Consider the following 15869-nt stretch of genomic DNA (forward strand, 5'->3'; position numbering starts at 1 on the left):
TAAACAGTTTGTTATTTACTCATAACAGAGAACATTATCATTCATTCTAGAGTTGTGTTTCTGGCCATCTGATGACTGTAAATCCAATATTCACTCTTTTTGTCTCTGTTGTTCTCCACCGACTCCTGAGAAAAATATGTGTCTCTTTACCCGCTAAAGGCTCCACTTTGTTCAGCAGGTAGTTGCTGACTTTGTGTGTCTTGTTTTGTATTGGGCAGGTTGTGTACAGCGGGATTACATGAGCTTTTTTTTTTTGTTGCTGAAAACAGCTGCTTTTGGCGGAAAAAGATACGATGAAAGTAAACGATGAAAGCAGAACAATGAGATGCAAGATGCTACACGGCTCCGTAGAGGTGAGGGGAACTGCAGAGTGGAAAAAAAAGTATTATCTGTGTGGTCACCATCATGAGCAGCACCTTTCACATACAGATCGTAATTTGATCTGTGAGTTAATCAATTGTAATTATTATAAGTATTGAGCAGTGCAGCTTTAAGGTCTACCGTCGAACGTTTCACAAAGACATACCTTTGCTAGTAACACTGACATATAGTTGACTTGACATGATTGTTTTATTCAGATAAAAGCAGCTGTAAACTATAAACTCGGCGATTGAGCTTTAACAAGCTGCGCCTGCTGTTTCTGTTTTCTTTTAATTAAGATTTGGCTTGTTAACAGAAATCTCTTGCACTGTAAAGATATTTGGCTGAAGAATTTGGTCTTCAAATGACTCTTCGATGGCACAAGACTGGACTAAGAGGAAATTCCCCCACAGAGCACTTCACCACCGATGAGAAGTAGCTTCTGGTAAGCAAAGTCATGTTGCATTTGTTGGTCAGCTTTGTTTCCTAGAGCTGTGTTTTTCTGCCTTAAAGCGATGATGTGATGTGAGAGAACATGGAGACATCTCCAGCACCATTAAAATGATTTTAATGGTCAAAACATGTTCCTTGTTTAGTAAATTGGCCAGGTTTGTGTCAGTCCTTCTGAATGAAATAAAAAAAGGCTTCTCTCTGGATTCGATTTGTGGACGCTTACCAATTAGAGGGAGAAATCTGTTGCAGAGCCTGAACATATCACACTTTCTCCACCAACGTTGTTCCACAATAACAATACAGTGCAGTAACAGCTTGACATTTTTGTGAATCTGTCATCTCCGTAACTTAAGAAACAACACGATGACTGCATTTTTGGACGGTAATTTGTGCAACTTGTTCATTAATCCCTCTACTAACACACAGAACTATGTGACTTTTCTTCAATGTCTTTTGGGGAAACACAGGAAATCACTGACTGCACAAGTGGACGAGGCAGGTGTATCTCACGTGGATTTTTTGTCTCAACCAGAAGTGCACGTATATAATTAAATTACTTTATTTCCTTTGAGGGCTTAATGAAAACTTCATCAGTATCATTCATGAGCTTTGAAGTAAATACATCACATTAACATTACAAACACCTCTACAAAAGGAACGGTACTGTAGATTGAATGACAGTATTCATCAACCACAAAGCTGTCTTGTATACTGTGACGAATGTGTTTGTCTGTTTGGCACACGATGTTGTCATGAATATGGTTCTGCAACCCAATCTCCTCAATATTGTGTCCTGCTTCAAATCATGGACTTCTTCAATATTTAACCAAGACCGAACATTTCCCTCACCTTCACTTAAGTGCTGTGAGTTCCTCCACAAAACCATAAAAACATCATCAATCATGCTTGAGCTATCCTTGAAGTGGACACTGTGGGAAAACAAATGAAATGCACCGTAAACACTTAATCAGATACATTTTACAACTTGGTGAAAATGTTCATTAAACAATTGTCACCATGTTCATAGAAAACATTAATGGGGCATTCATTTGCTGTTGCAAATTAGTATGCAAATGTATTTTCTAAAAGATCATTCTGCATGACATGTTTTGCAGTTTTTTGGTAAGACGCATCTGAAACTCGGGCCGCTTGAGAGAAGTTCGTTGTCTCGTGCTGATTTGGAAACTCAGCAACGAAAATATTTAAAGGCCACAAGTTAGCATTCAACAGTACAGTTTGCAGTTTAGACCTGTTTCATGAGATGTTACCCAAATGCCTGTAGATACAAATATTTGAATTTGTGAAATTTTTTCTCCTAAACTCTCACTCACTCTCTCCTCTGAGTCATTCTGTAGAGTGACGACTACACCTCCTCCCTCTGCACATCCTCCTTCCTCTGCACATCCTCCTCCCTCTGCACATCCTCCTCCCTCTGCACATCCTCCTCCCTCTGCACATCCTCCTTCCTCTGCACATCCTCCTTCCTCGGTCTGCAGAGTGACCTCGCTGAAGCCTGGCCAGTGAGATAAGCTCACACCTTTCTCTTCCGTCCAGGTCTCCTCCTCCTCTCGTTCTCCCCTCCTCCTCTTTCCTTCAGAGCCCGAGATTTCTCTCCCCCTCCTCAGCATCGTGTGTTTACATTTTCACTCTCTATTCCCGTCTCTGTCTTTGCATCTCTCTCCTTATATTTTACCTTTCCAGCTCCCAAGTTCTCTGTTTGTAATTTTACGAGCCTCTCTTACAAAGTTAACATATAGCAGATCACCAAAGCGAAACACACCGCCAGGAGCTGTTTGTCTTGGCAGGTGTGTGTGTGTGTGTGTGTGTGTGTGTGTGTTTGTGAGAGAGTGTGTGTGATGCATGCATGCTTGTGTGTCTATCAGAGGGGGGGGGGGGGGGGGGATTGTGCTGACTGGTAAGGGTAAAAGATTCATGACCCAACAAAGCTCGTCAGGGCCAGACACACACACACACACACGCGCACACACACACACACACGCACACAATTTTAAGACCAGGTGAATCGGCAGAATTTGCTCTTGGGGAGAGACAAACGGAGAGAGGGGTTTTAAGGAAATGTAAGAGACTCGTAAGAAAATGGGGGAGATAGAAAAAGAGACCTGGGTAAAAAGAAAGTGGTGAAGAGAAGAGGCACAGAGGCAAAAGAAGACAGCTCATGAAGCTGAAAGGTCTTTCAACCGTTTAATACATGAGGGATTTCTTGGCTGTGATGACACATCAGAGGAAATGTAGAGAGAAGAAGAGGGCTGGAAGCACAGCAGCAGAAAAAGACTGACTTGCCTTTCAAATCACGACTCTGTGGTGTGCTTGCAACTGGTCAAATTTGGGCAATCCCAGATTAATTGAATACCATGAACAGAATCAGTCAAGGTCAGAGCATGTAGCCCACCAAAGGACTTTCAACAACCAACAGGCAGCGTCACATGAAGCTTTTCTTTTTCTTCCAAGCACTCTGATATTTACCTTATCTGATGTTCTAGTATAGCAAAGTCTTCCACCATCTTTCATTAACTGACCGACAAAGGTGAACCCCACTGTTGGCTTTAGTTCAATGTTATGATCATTTTTTTTCTGAATAAATTGCATCGATCTGGACTTAAAGGGTCATGTTTGCATTTTTCCTGGACCTGGACCCAACTTTCAAATGTTTTTGAGTCGAACAAAACCTGGTCCGGTATCGAAGGAAAACGCTGCAAACGGCAGCCGCTAAACAGGCAATATGTTGCCGGACCACAGCAGTGGAAACGCGATGCCAGTCGGGCAGAGTTTGTTGTGTTGGCGTACAGAAAGTGTAGCTTAGTGTTTTAAAAAAAACCTTAAAGATTTTCATTATTATGGCTGAATATTGAGATGATTTTGACAATGCCGATGAGGTCTTTGTATTTGGTGGGATAAATATATACGATGGAAGACTGAGGTAAACAGTGGGACCTGTTGCTACCCGATATTCAGATTTTAGAATGAGAGCCTCAGTGATGTGAATAACATACGAAAATGATACAGGCCAATATCACAGTGTGGCTGTGAATCTACATGAATACATTTCAAATTATGGATATGATTTTACACTAATATATTTCACGACACACATACATTTTTGTCTACACTGTCACATACATTGTCAAAGTATTTTCCAAATTTTGAAAACTGTAGAGGCCATGATCTCGCACAAAACACGGCCACTTATCAAAGACAACAAATCAAGACAGCTGAAAATTGTCGTCCATTTTTGAAGTCTCTCTGAAAGCAAAGTGAAAAGTATGAACTCCAAACCCACACGAGGTCTATATATAGATGCAAACAAATACAGGAGACAGATCCACTCCAGAGGAGGAAACACGTCTACTTGAACTGAGTTTGGGTGGAGTGGAGGCAGGTAACGGTGTAGTGTCAGCAGGTCATTCATGCTTTGTCTACAGTACAACAAGAAAAGTTATAGCAAACAAATCTGTCTGCTTATTTTTGTCTTCTTATTTTCAATTTGCTTTTCTGATTCAGCCACATTTAACAGCTGTTTGTTGGCAATATTTTGCAAAGGTGAATAAAAACAGGTGGATGGATGTGTAACTGTTTGATGTCTGTCTCTGTGTGTTGGGAAGTTTTTATCCCCCGTATACTTATTCACATGTCTGTGTGTGTGTGTGTGTGTGTATGTGTGTGTGTGTGTGTGTGTGTGTGTGTGTGTGTACTTGAGATGCACATCCAGCCCTCTGCCCGACAGCAGCAGAGAGGCTCAGCGTAGCATGAGAGAGCAAAGCATTATTTTATCTAAATACATTCAACTCCCTCTCTGTCTGTCTGCTCCTACAGAATCAATAGTCATTACACTCAGAGTGAATTGATCTCTCAGTGCTGTTTGCTGATTCCTCAGACTAAACTAACACCAAACGAATCCCGGGCCCCCCGTTAGGGTCGATGTTATCAGGTGAATGAATGTCGAATGTTCGGTGGCAGGCAGGAGAAGTCGGAGAGGAGCAGAGGTCACGTGTAACGGGATCCGCTTCCTTTGAAGACGCTGCATCAGTTCACCGAGATCTTTATGGGTTTACCTGGTAAACCGTCGTGTTGAAATCAGCCAACAGGCCGGACTAAATGGCTGATGATTTACTCAGCGTTATGTGGCGATGATTGAGGGATGAGTGGTGGGTCAGCGAGGAAAAGTTGAGATACAGATGAAAGGGAATGATGGAGAGGAGGTGTGAGTGAGTGGGAGAGTGAATATGTATGATTGAGAAAAGACATCAAAAGAATCCTACCATGACGTTTGAATATGATCATCTCGCTAATGCACTGAAACATTGCTTAAATGTGACTGTTTCCTTTCTTTACTTCATTAATGAGAACATAAAAAATTATTATTAATAAATATCTACTCATATAAGTGCCTGCCTTTTTTATTTTACTTTATACTATTTTATTATATTCACTGATAAAACAATAGCTGACACCTTTCTCTCTCTACCATGTATATAGTCAAAAAGAATATAAATGGTTTTAAGGGAACATTTCGAGAAATTTCCCCTGTTTTAGATTGTTAGATTATAAGATTGATCAACTTCATACATCTGTGTTACGTATGAAGCTGGAGTCAGGAGGTGGTTATCTTAGCTTAGCATAAAGACTTGAAGCATCCAGCAAAAGAAAGTTGAACCTGTCTCAACTTTTGCCACAATGCAGCGCCACGATCATCCCGAGCAAATACAATAATTGCCATTTTGATCAAATTTGGTGTCATAAGCCTCTGCAGTGTTTTGCTGTGTGAAAAGCCTTCAAACTCAAAGCTCTCAAACTGGACTCTCTGGATCATCGTTTGTATCTCACTGGTACCAATGCAGGCCCTCGTGATTGCTGTCTGAACATCCACAAACCTTCGTAAATAAAGAAAATAAGCATTTTACATCAATGTTGAACTATTCCGTTAATATATGTTGATGGGGATAATTGATAGATTTGTTTTTTGTATCTGCTTATTTTGACAGTGGAGATGAAAATGAGATGTAGGAGAAGAGGAGAAATCTATAGAAATAGTGAGATACTGTAGATCCAGCCCTCTCTATAGTGGGAGGACGGAGAGAGGGAATTACTCCGTGTGTGTGTTCTTGAGTTTCTCTGCTCCAACACAACGATATTTTGTCGTTTCCGAAAAACACTGTGAACTGGAACATTTAAATATAAAGTAGGAGGCAACTTAAGCTGATAGTCAATTCCAACTCCCAGCGGATCTGCGGTGGAATGAGATTGAGACGTAATGTCACGTCCAAATTTGTGACAGCGCAATCAAACACTGGCACGCGTTTAGACACACTTATTTATAACATAATCTGTGGTTGTGGATATGTGGATATGGGTTCATGGCTTTGGATTAGACACACACACACACACACACACACACACACACACACACACACACACACACACACACACACAGTCTAGTACAATGATAACATGCGACTTCTTTGCATTAGCTTTCCTCTTTGTGTCCAGCCTGCGGCTAATGACCAAGTTTGATAGATCTTATCCAGGCCTGTATCGAGGTGGTTTAATGTCCTTTTATCCTTTTTCCATCTCTTGTCCGATTTTTTTGACAGAGCTGAAACCAACATCTGGAGCTTTAAATCGGAGTATGCAGCAGTATTTGGGTTCTGCCGGGGACAACAATAAAGGACGAGGCTCGAATCGTCATGGTGTAATGCAGCTACATGGCCAGTGTAGCATAACTACTGAACCAAGAGATTATATTTGGAGCTACTCTCTCACAAAACAAATTATTTGTTTTGTGGTCTGGCTGAATGTGGTTTATAAAGGAGTGAACGTCTTGGTAAGCACTGAAGCAGCTAGCCAAAGGCTTTTCTGGGCCGTGTATAAAAGACTACAACCCTATATGCTTGTTCAGGATGAGCAGTTAATAACTTTCAGCTCCTAGCCTTGACATGTGTCCAGTCTACGCCTCTTTTGATAGATATTTAGCGACTCTGAGTCCTACCTCCTGAAGTGCTCCACTGCGGTCCGCCATTAGATGTCGAATGGAGCGTGGACCTAATTTTAAAAGTTGAGGAAGTAAATCACAGCTCTCATCTCCATGTTGGCGGTAAAGGTGTAATTTGTTCACCTTTTCTAGGGCTCTTTCCATGTTAACGAAGCAGTGCTGTCCTTGAAAAGAGGCTAAATAACCTATTGAGTCTCTGAAAGCCGAGGGTGCTTCAGTCAACAGTCACCACAGCTATATACAGTATATATATATATATATATATATATATATATATATATATATATATATATATATATATATATATATATATATATATATATATATGCATATGCAAGTTTCGGGCTGCAGCACCCGTGTCATTGTAGACCAGCTGCTGTCTGCAAGCAGTTTTTCACATACACAAGATTTGCCTTGGTGTTTGGTAAATGGCAATAAGCATAGTAAAAGAACATACAATAAAAGCAACTACTGCAAAACAAACTATAAAAATATGTAAAAGGTATCGGTTTTAGAATAAAAGAGTTGTGCAGTTTGTGGAGATATGCGCAAAAATATTGGCGAGGTAATATGCAGAAGTTCACAGCATGAGGTATGAAGAACATGTGCAACAGAGATAATAGTCCATAATATGTGCATTCATGGAACATGTTACATTGACGTTACATCACCTTCCATACCTTCTGGTGTCTACCCATGCAGATAGTTTGGGTTTTACTTGCCCAGGTTTTGAGATATCCACCTCGGAGATTTCTGCAAGCATGCCAACACAATGGAGGTGGATGCAATGTTGCTTGTCGTGCTCACAGCAGTAACATTTTAAAAAGCAGCATCTCCTTCCAGAGACAGCATTCGCTGGATAATCCACAAACAGCAACAGGCACTATTTCTTCTGTCGGGAATAGTTGCACTGAAAATCGTTCACAGTGAGGTCTGTGGATTGCACAGGATGGATAAACCAGACAGTTTCCTGGAATGAATGAATGAATGAATTTTATTTATACAGCGCTTTTCACAGACAATAATATCACAAAGTGCTTAACAGAGCAGACATTTAAAAGCATAAAAAACACAATGTGACCCTAGGGTCAATAAATGATATACACAGAGAAAAGTAAAAAATTAAATAAAAAATAATAAAAAATAAAATAAAAATGTAAAACATATTTTAAGAGCAGGTCTCTGGAAGACACATTGTTGTTGCTGTGAGCACTAACATACAATTCCATGCACCTCAATTGTAATGGATAGAGACAGAAATGTCAGAGACAAATATCAGAAAATCTGAGCGTACAAAAGCAAAACTATCTGCATGGACAGATACCACAGCTGGTCAGTGACACCATGTGAATGATTTGGGTGAACTGACCCTGTAAAACATGGCGAGAGTCTCTGAAACAAAGTCAATTCTTTGAGCCGCTTTTACTTTTTCTGTGCTGGTTTTCATTGTACAGCCTGTTGATTCCTTAACATTCATCATTTGTGGGGCAAATTACGACGGATCAAGACAATCTTAAATGGGGAGCAATAACTTTGCATTGAAGCCAGTTATGTCAAAAATTCATGTCTATTTTACCAGGAACCTAATCAAGTCTGCTATATAACTGATATATAATTGTAACCTGATCAGCAACTATACTTTTATTAACATTAAGAAAATATTCATTCCTTGCTTCTTATCATCTTTAACGATAAAGCCCATAACGGAGCTACCTGTAACTGCAGATATTTGTGAACATACCCCTAAAATATGTTTCAGTGATCCTCAGCCTGTTAGACACAACAAGCAAGTCCATTCTGGATGTAATAAATCTGCAACTATACACTGCACCGCTTCACTGTACACACACACACACACACACACACACACACTCAGCCCCTATGACAGTTGCATTAGAATGAATGACAATCTCCAAACCAATCACTTTATAGCTTTATGGATCATCTGTCAGCTCAGCCATTAGACTGCCAACTTCTTGACATGTACCAACAAATTCATATTTCTCACAACACACCCACACTTATGCACTCACACACACACACAGAAAAGAAAATGCACACTCAGTCACCCTGCTGCTCCTCACTGTGGTAGAAGTGCACCCACAAACACCCACACAGACACACACAGACACACACTGAACGCTTGTTGACATTTGCTAGCGCTACACATTTGTCTGCCAGGCATTTTCAAATGAGGGACATGAGATAGATCCCTGTGACTTAAGACAGATTGAGCCGTTCTAGCCATAAATCTTATTTCACAGCCTCCCAAGATGTGCTTCTCCGCGCCGTCCACTGCACACACTTGACACAGACGGATCCAATTTGAGCATAAAATTTACTCGCAGTCTCTTGTTAGCCTCTTGTCTGTAGTAGTGTGTGTGTGTGTGTGTGTGTGTGTGTGTGTGTGTGTGTGTGTGTGTGTAAATTAGAATATATGAGAGGTTGCAGGCTGAGCAGGCCCAAACCACTGAACGCTAGTTTGAGAGATTAACAAGACATCACGATTAAGTTATGACACATCTTAAATTAGTCAGCGGAGAAAAGGGAAGAAACTTTGAACCAAATGCCGAACTGTGAAATCAGTCAACAGAGATCAGCTTTTGTTGAGCACCACGGAAAATAAGTTTTTCATACATACAACAAGCCATCAAGTTGGGAAAAACCCAGAAGAGTGACGAGAACCGAGTGTTTCTTTCACACATTGGCGCGAAGTCTGTGAATATTTCACAGGGGAATCTGTCGTAAACCTTTGAAGGATGTTCATTGGTGTACATAAAATCAGCACAGAGATGGACTGCACCGTGCCAGACAATAAGGCAGGCAATACTCTCAACAACTAAATTGATTCTAACAATTATTGTCGTGTTGAGGTCCATTGTTGTGCCACCGTTGCACTGGCTGACATGTTCCTTTATCAACATGAGCTCACACACACACACACACACACGTTTATTTTAACTCAATCCCACATTTGCTGGTGTAAATACTCAATAAAGCACAAAGTCTGCAGCTGAAAAAAGTCCCTTATGCACTATTTACTTGTTTGCTAAAAACTACAGTTCCCAGATGATTTAGGAAATTCTGAGCCTTTTTCTTTAAAACTAGAATGAGATATAAATATTGTGGAGGCTTAATCTCAACCCCACAGAGAGAAAGCCGGAGCACGTGTGTCTGCTTTGTGCCGTCGACACACGCTGCAATAATAACGCTACCAAAACTGGTTTACAATTATAAGGATTTTAATTCCACTGATGCAAGTACGATTACAGTTAAACATTGGAGTACATACTCCTATGAAATATTAAAACAATAAAACCCCATTTGCAAAAAACTCTACTCAGCTCCTCAGGTATAAAACACGTCTGTCGTCCGAGGGCCATCAGCGAGTGTCAGGATCCCTGTCTGACCCACTGTGTGGTTACCTCTGTTTCCCCTCCAATCTCCTCTCCTCATGTGTCTGTCATTCCCCTGTGTGTGTTTTGTTATGCCATGTGCTTGGTGTTTTCTCGGACCTGCCTCCAGACTCCTCCCACTGCTACCGCTCTGATGGATGCCAGCTGCGGACAATCTGGCTCGTTACCCGGCAGCATATAAGCCCTGGGCCTGCAGGCTTGGGGCGTCAGTCTGTATTGTCTTCTGCCTCGGTAGCGTCCGCCGTGTCGTGAGTAAACCCCATGGTATCTTCCTGTGCTAATCTCTCTCCTCTCTGCTACGGGTGGAAAGTACTGGGCGATCTACGAACTCTCCGGTGTCGAGCCACGGGACATCACACCGTCGATCTGTCAACTCTTCAGTGTCGAGCCACGGGACATCACACCGTCGAGCTACCAGCCCCCAGTGTCGAGCCACGGGACTCACACCAGCCACCCACTTGTCTACCAAATAAACCTGTTTCATTGGACTTTGTCTCCTGTGGTCTGCATTTGTGTCCTACCCGTGAACTCCCGTGACAGAGCCGCTGCAGCTCATCCTGTCCGGTAATCACAGAGAGAGACTTCAGTTTTACGTTTTTCCTTCTCCGCAGAACCCCCTAGTTCTGGGCCACCCTTGGCTCACCACCCATAACCCTCGGATTGACTGGGCGGCAGGGAGGATTGCCGCATGGAGCCCCGACTGTCATGCTAACTGCCTAAGATCGGCGCAACCCCCTGGAGGACCTCCCCAGGACTATCACGAGCCTTTGCCAGATCTCGCCTCCGTGCCCACCGCCTACCATGACATCGGGGAAGTGTTTAGCAAGAGCCGGGCCCTCTCCTTACCACCTCACCGTCCCTACGACTGCGCTATTGACCTCCACCCGGGCGCTCCGCTTCCTTCCAGTCGGTTATATAACCTGTCTAGGCCGGAGAAGGCATCCATGGAGGAATACATCTCACAGTCGTTGAGGGCTGGAATCATCCGCCCGTCCTCATCACCACTCGGAGCTGGATTCTTCTTTGTCTCTAAGAAGGATAAGAGCCTCCGGCCCTGCATCGACTATCGGGGTCTGAACAGCATCACTACCCGGAACAAGTACCCTCTGCCACTGATTAATTCTGCGTTTGAACCCTTGTCTGGAGCCACAATCTTCACCAAGCTCGACCTTCGCAATGCATACCACCTGGTGCGGATCCGAGCAGGAGATGAGTGGAAGACGGGGTTCAACACCCCCCTCGGTCACTTCGAGTACTTGGTCATGCCGTTTGGACTATCCAATGCCCCAGCAGTTTTCCAGGCGTTGGTAAACGACGTACTCCGGGACTTCCTGAACCGTTTTGTGTTCGTGTACATCGATGATATCCTCATCTACTCTGCGGACCTTCTGGAGCATCAGCGCCACGTTCGGTTGGTCCTCCAGCGCCTACTGGAGAACAAACTGTTTGTGAAGGCGGAGAAATGTGAGTTCCATGTGACCTCAGTTCAGTTCCTGGGATTCATCATTGAGAGGGGTCAAGTAAGAACGGATCCAGAAAAGGTCAAGGCGGTAACTGAGTGGCCGACTCCCTCCTCCCGGAAACAGCTCCAACAGTTTCTGGGGTTTGCCAACTTCTACCGTCGATTCATCAGGAACTACAGTAACCTCGCAGCCCCGCTCACTGGGCTCACCTCTTCCAAGACCATATTTGTATGGACACCGGAGGCCGGTCGGGCATTCAAGCTCCTCAAGGAACGGTTCTCCTCCGCCCCCATCCTGATTCAGCCCGACGACACCCGTCAGTTCGTTGTTGAGGTGGACGCCTCTGACACAGGTGTGGGGGCCATCCTGTCTCAACAGTCGGACTCGGACTCGAAGTTGCGCCCTTGCGCCTACTATTCCCGCCGGTTGAACCCAGCAGAGAGGAACTACGATGTGGGAAACCGGGAACTGCTGGCAATTAAGCTGGCTCTCGAGGAGTGGAGACACTGGCTAGAGGGGGCTGTTCATCCGTTCGTGGTCTGGACAGACCATAGGAACCTCGAGTACATTCGGACGGCCAAGCGGTTAAACTCTCGCCAGGCTCGGTGGTCATTATTCTTCGGACGGTTTGACTTCACCATCTCCTACCGCCCAGGCCACAAGAATACCAAGCCTGATGCTCTCTCTCGCCAGTTCTCTCCCGAGGGTCGCTCCTCCAGTCCTGGGACCATCCTCCCTACAACCTGTGTGGCAGCCGCTCTCACCTGGGAGATCGAATCAGTGGTGCAGGACGCTCTCCGAACCCAGCCAGATCCCGGAGGCGGGCCTCCCGGCCGCCTCTTTGTTCCCCTGTCCGCACGCTCCCAAGTGCTCCAGTGGGCGCACACCTCTCGGTTCTCCTGTCACCCTGGCGTCAGACGCACCATTGATCTGCTTCGGAGAACCTTTTGGTGGACATCGCTGGAGGCCGATACTAGAGCCTTTGTCCTCGCCTGCTCAACCTGTGCCCGCAATAAGGCGTCACACCGACCTCCCGCCGGCTTGCTGCAACCCCTCCCGGCGCCTCATCGTCCCTGGTCCCATATCGCCCTGGACTTCGTCACGGGCCTGCCACCCTCTCATGGAAACACGGTCATCGTTACGGTGGTTGACCGCTTCTCCAAGGCGGCTCACTTCCTCGCTCTGCCCAAGCTTCCCTCAGCTCAGGAGGCGGCGGATATCATGGTCAGCCAGGTGTTCCGTCTGCATGGGATCCCGGTGGACATTGTGTCGGACCGAGGCCCGCAGTTCGTATCCCAGGTCTGGAGAGCCTTCGGCCGGGCCCTCGGCGCAACCATCAGTCTGTCCTCGGGGTTCCACCCCCAGTCCAACGGGCAGACGGAGAGGCTTAATCAGGAGCTCGAGGCCTCCCTCCGCTGCGTGGCAGCATCGAATCCCTCCAGCTGGAGTACTCACCTGCCTTGGGTGGAATATGCCCACAACTCCCATACATCATCGGCTACGGGCCACACTCCATTCGAGGCCTCCCTGGGTTACCAGCCACCTCTGTTCCCCGCCCAGGAGGTGGAGATAGCTGTTCCCTCAGTGCAGCGCCACCTTCGTCGCTGTAGGAAGGTGTGGAGGGAGACCCGGGCCGCCCTTCTCCGCACGGCGGAACAGAATAAGCGTTTTGCGGATCGCCGCCGCATCCCTGCTCCACATTACCAAGTCGGTCAAATGGTGTGGCTCTCCGCCAGAGACATCCCATTACGGACCGAATCCCGGAAGTTGTCTCCCCGGTTCATCGGTCCGTTTGCGGTCCAGGCAATTATCAACCCGTCCGCAGTTCGTCTGAAGCTTCCCTCATCCATGAGGATCCACCCGACGTTCCACGTGTCGCTGATCAAACCGGTGTCCACCTGTGCCCTGTGCCCTCCGGCCAGACCCCCACCACCCGCCCGACTCATCGACGGAGGTCCAGCGCATACGGTCAACAGACTGTTGGATGTTCGCCCTCGGGGTCGGGGTTTCCAATACCTCGTGGACTGGGAGGGTTACGGTCCTGAGGAACGCTCATGGGTGCCCCGGTCTAGGATCCTCGACCCCACTCTCGTTCGGGATTTTCATCGACGGCACCCGGACAAGACTGGCAGACCGCCTGGAGGCTCCCGTTGAGGGGGGGGTACTGTCAGGATCCCTGTCTGACCCACTGTGTGGTTACCTCTGTTTCCCCTCCAATCTCCTCTCCTCATGTGTCTGTCATTCCCCTGTGTGTGTTTTGTTATGCCATGTGCTTGGTGTTTTCTCGGACCTGCCTCCAGACTCCTCCCACTGCTACCGCTCTGATGGATGCCAGCTGCGGACAATCTGGCTCGTTACCCGGCAGCATATAAGCCCTGGGCCTGCAGGCTTGGGGCGTCAGTCTGTATTGTCTTCTGCCTCGGTAGCGTCCGCCGTGTCGTGAGTAAACCCCATGGTATCTTCCTGTGCTAATCTCTCTCCTCTCTGCTACGGGTGGAAAGTACTGGGCGATCTACGAACTCTCCGGTGTCGAGCCACGGGACATCACACCGTCGATCTGTCAACTCTTCAGTGTCGAGCCACGGGACATCACACCGTCGAGCTACCAGCCCCCAGTGTCGAGCCACGGGACTCACACCAGCCACCCACTTGTCTACCAAATAAACCTGTTTCATTGGACTTTGTCTCCTGTGGTCTGCATTTGTGTCCTACCCGTGAACTCCCGTGACAGCGAGAGAGAAAAAAAGACTTGAAATTAAACCACCCACATCTGTTCGAAATTTCTTACAATATAAAAGATATAAATATAGAATATCACCCCACCTTTTCCATTAATGGGCATAAGATGCTGCCATGCTCAGCTTATTGAATCACATTGTATACAGCAAATATACAACACTTCATCTTCAAATTCAAAATGAATCCTTTCACATAGTTCAGAATATATCTTCAGTGAAGATGTATTCTCCCAAAACACCTCATCGACTGCCATTTTTGTTCATCTTGTACACACAAGGATGCACATGCATGCCGCACTGGTGAGCTACACAGGAAGGGAGCTGCGGGCTAGCCTGACATGTTGGGCGGTGACAATCCCAATATCTGCTGCCTCTGCCGAGCGGACATTTTTAGCCTCAAAAGCATTCAAACGTATTCAAGAAATACAACTGGGGAGGCTCGACTGTCTTCACTGGCGTCCATGAATCGAGGACTTCTTACTGGAACTAAAACGCACGGATGTACTGGACCGCCGCCCGGTCCGCATTGCACCCGACCCCGATGCTTGTCCCTGAGGCTGGTGGGTCCACAGGGTGGCTGCTCCATGTTGTTTCTTTGAGCTGAGCCCCGTGGGTGAAGGCCCGGCTACCGCTGTCGAGCTCCCCTCCTGGGTCTGGCTCCGGGAGGGTGCCCCGGTTTCCCTGGTCCGGGCGAGGTAGCTGAAGTCTGTGGGCTGCTAGTTATAATTTTTGAACCGCTCTTAGTCTGGGCTCTCCCCTGAGGCCCGTTTGCCTTGGGAGACCACCAAGGTCCCCGGACAACATATAGCTCCCAGGATCACTGAGCCACTCAAACTCCTTCACCACGTTAAGGTGGCGATTCGTGTGTGTGTGTGTGTCAGTGTGTGTGTGTGTGTGTGTGTGTGTGTGTAGTGGGGGGGGGGGGGGATTGGGGGTGGGTAGAAGAAGGGATAGTGTAGAAGTGAGAGTGTGTGTGTGTGTGTGTGTGTGTGTGTGTGTGTGTGTGTGTGTGTGTGTGTGTGTGTGTGTGTGTGTGTGTGGGTGTGTGTACTATATCAGGGGTTCTTAACCTGTTTGACCGCACCACACTTTGGGAATCCCTGGGGTAGAGGATGGGGTAGAAGTGTGTTATGGTGTCAGGTCTTAGGTGTTTTTTAGCAAGGTTGCTGAGTTTGTTTAGCACACTGTTGATCTCATGTTGATAGCCTTCCTTCTGTGTCAGGTCCGTGGTGGACTTCTTCTTCAGAGCGTAATACTTTTCCTGCCAGGTTTTCTCATGCTGGAGTTCACCTCCTTTCCTGCCCAGGTGGCATTTCTGAATTTTGACCTCCTCAGAAAGACTTTCCTTTGTTTTGTTTTGGTGTTTTTTAGCAAGGTTGCTGAGTTTGTTTAGCACACTGTTGATCTCATGTTGATAGCCTTCCTTCTGTGT

Source organism: Melanostigma gelatinosum (assembly GCF_949748355.1).
Source record: "Melanostigma gelatinosum genome assembly, chromosome: 17".
Lineage (NCBI taxonomy): Eukaryota > Metazoa > Chordata > Actinopteri > Perciformes > Zoarcidae > Melanostigma > Melanostigma gelatinosum.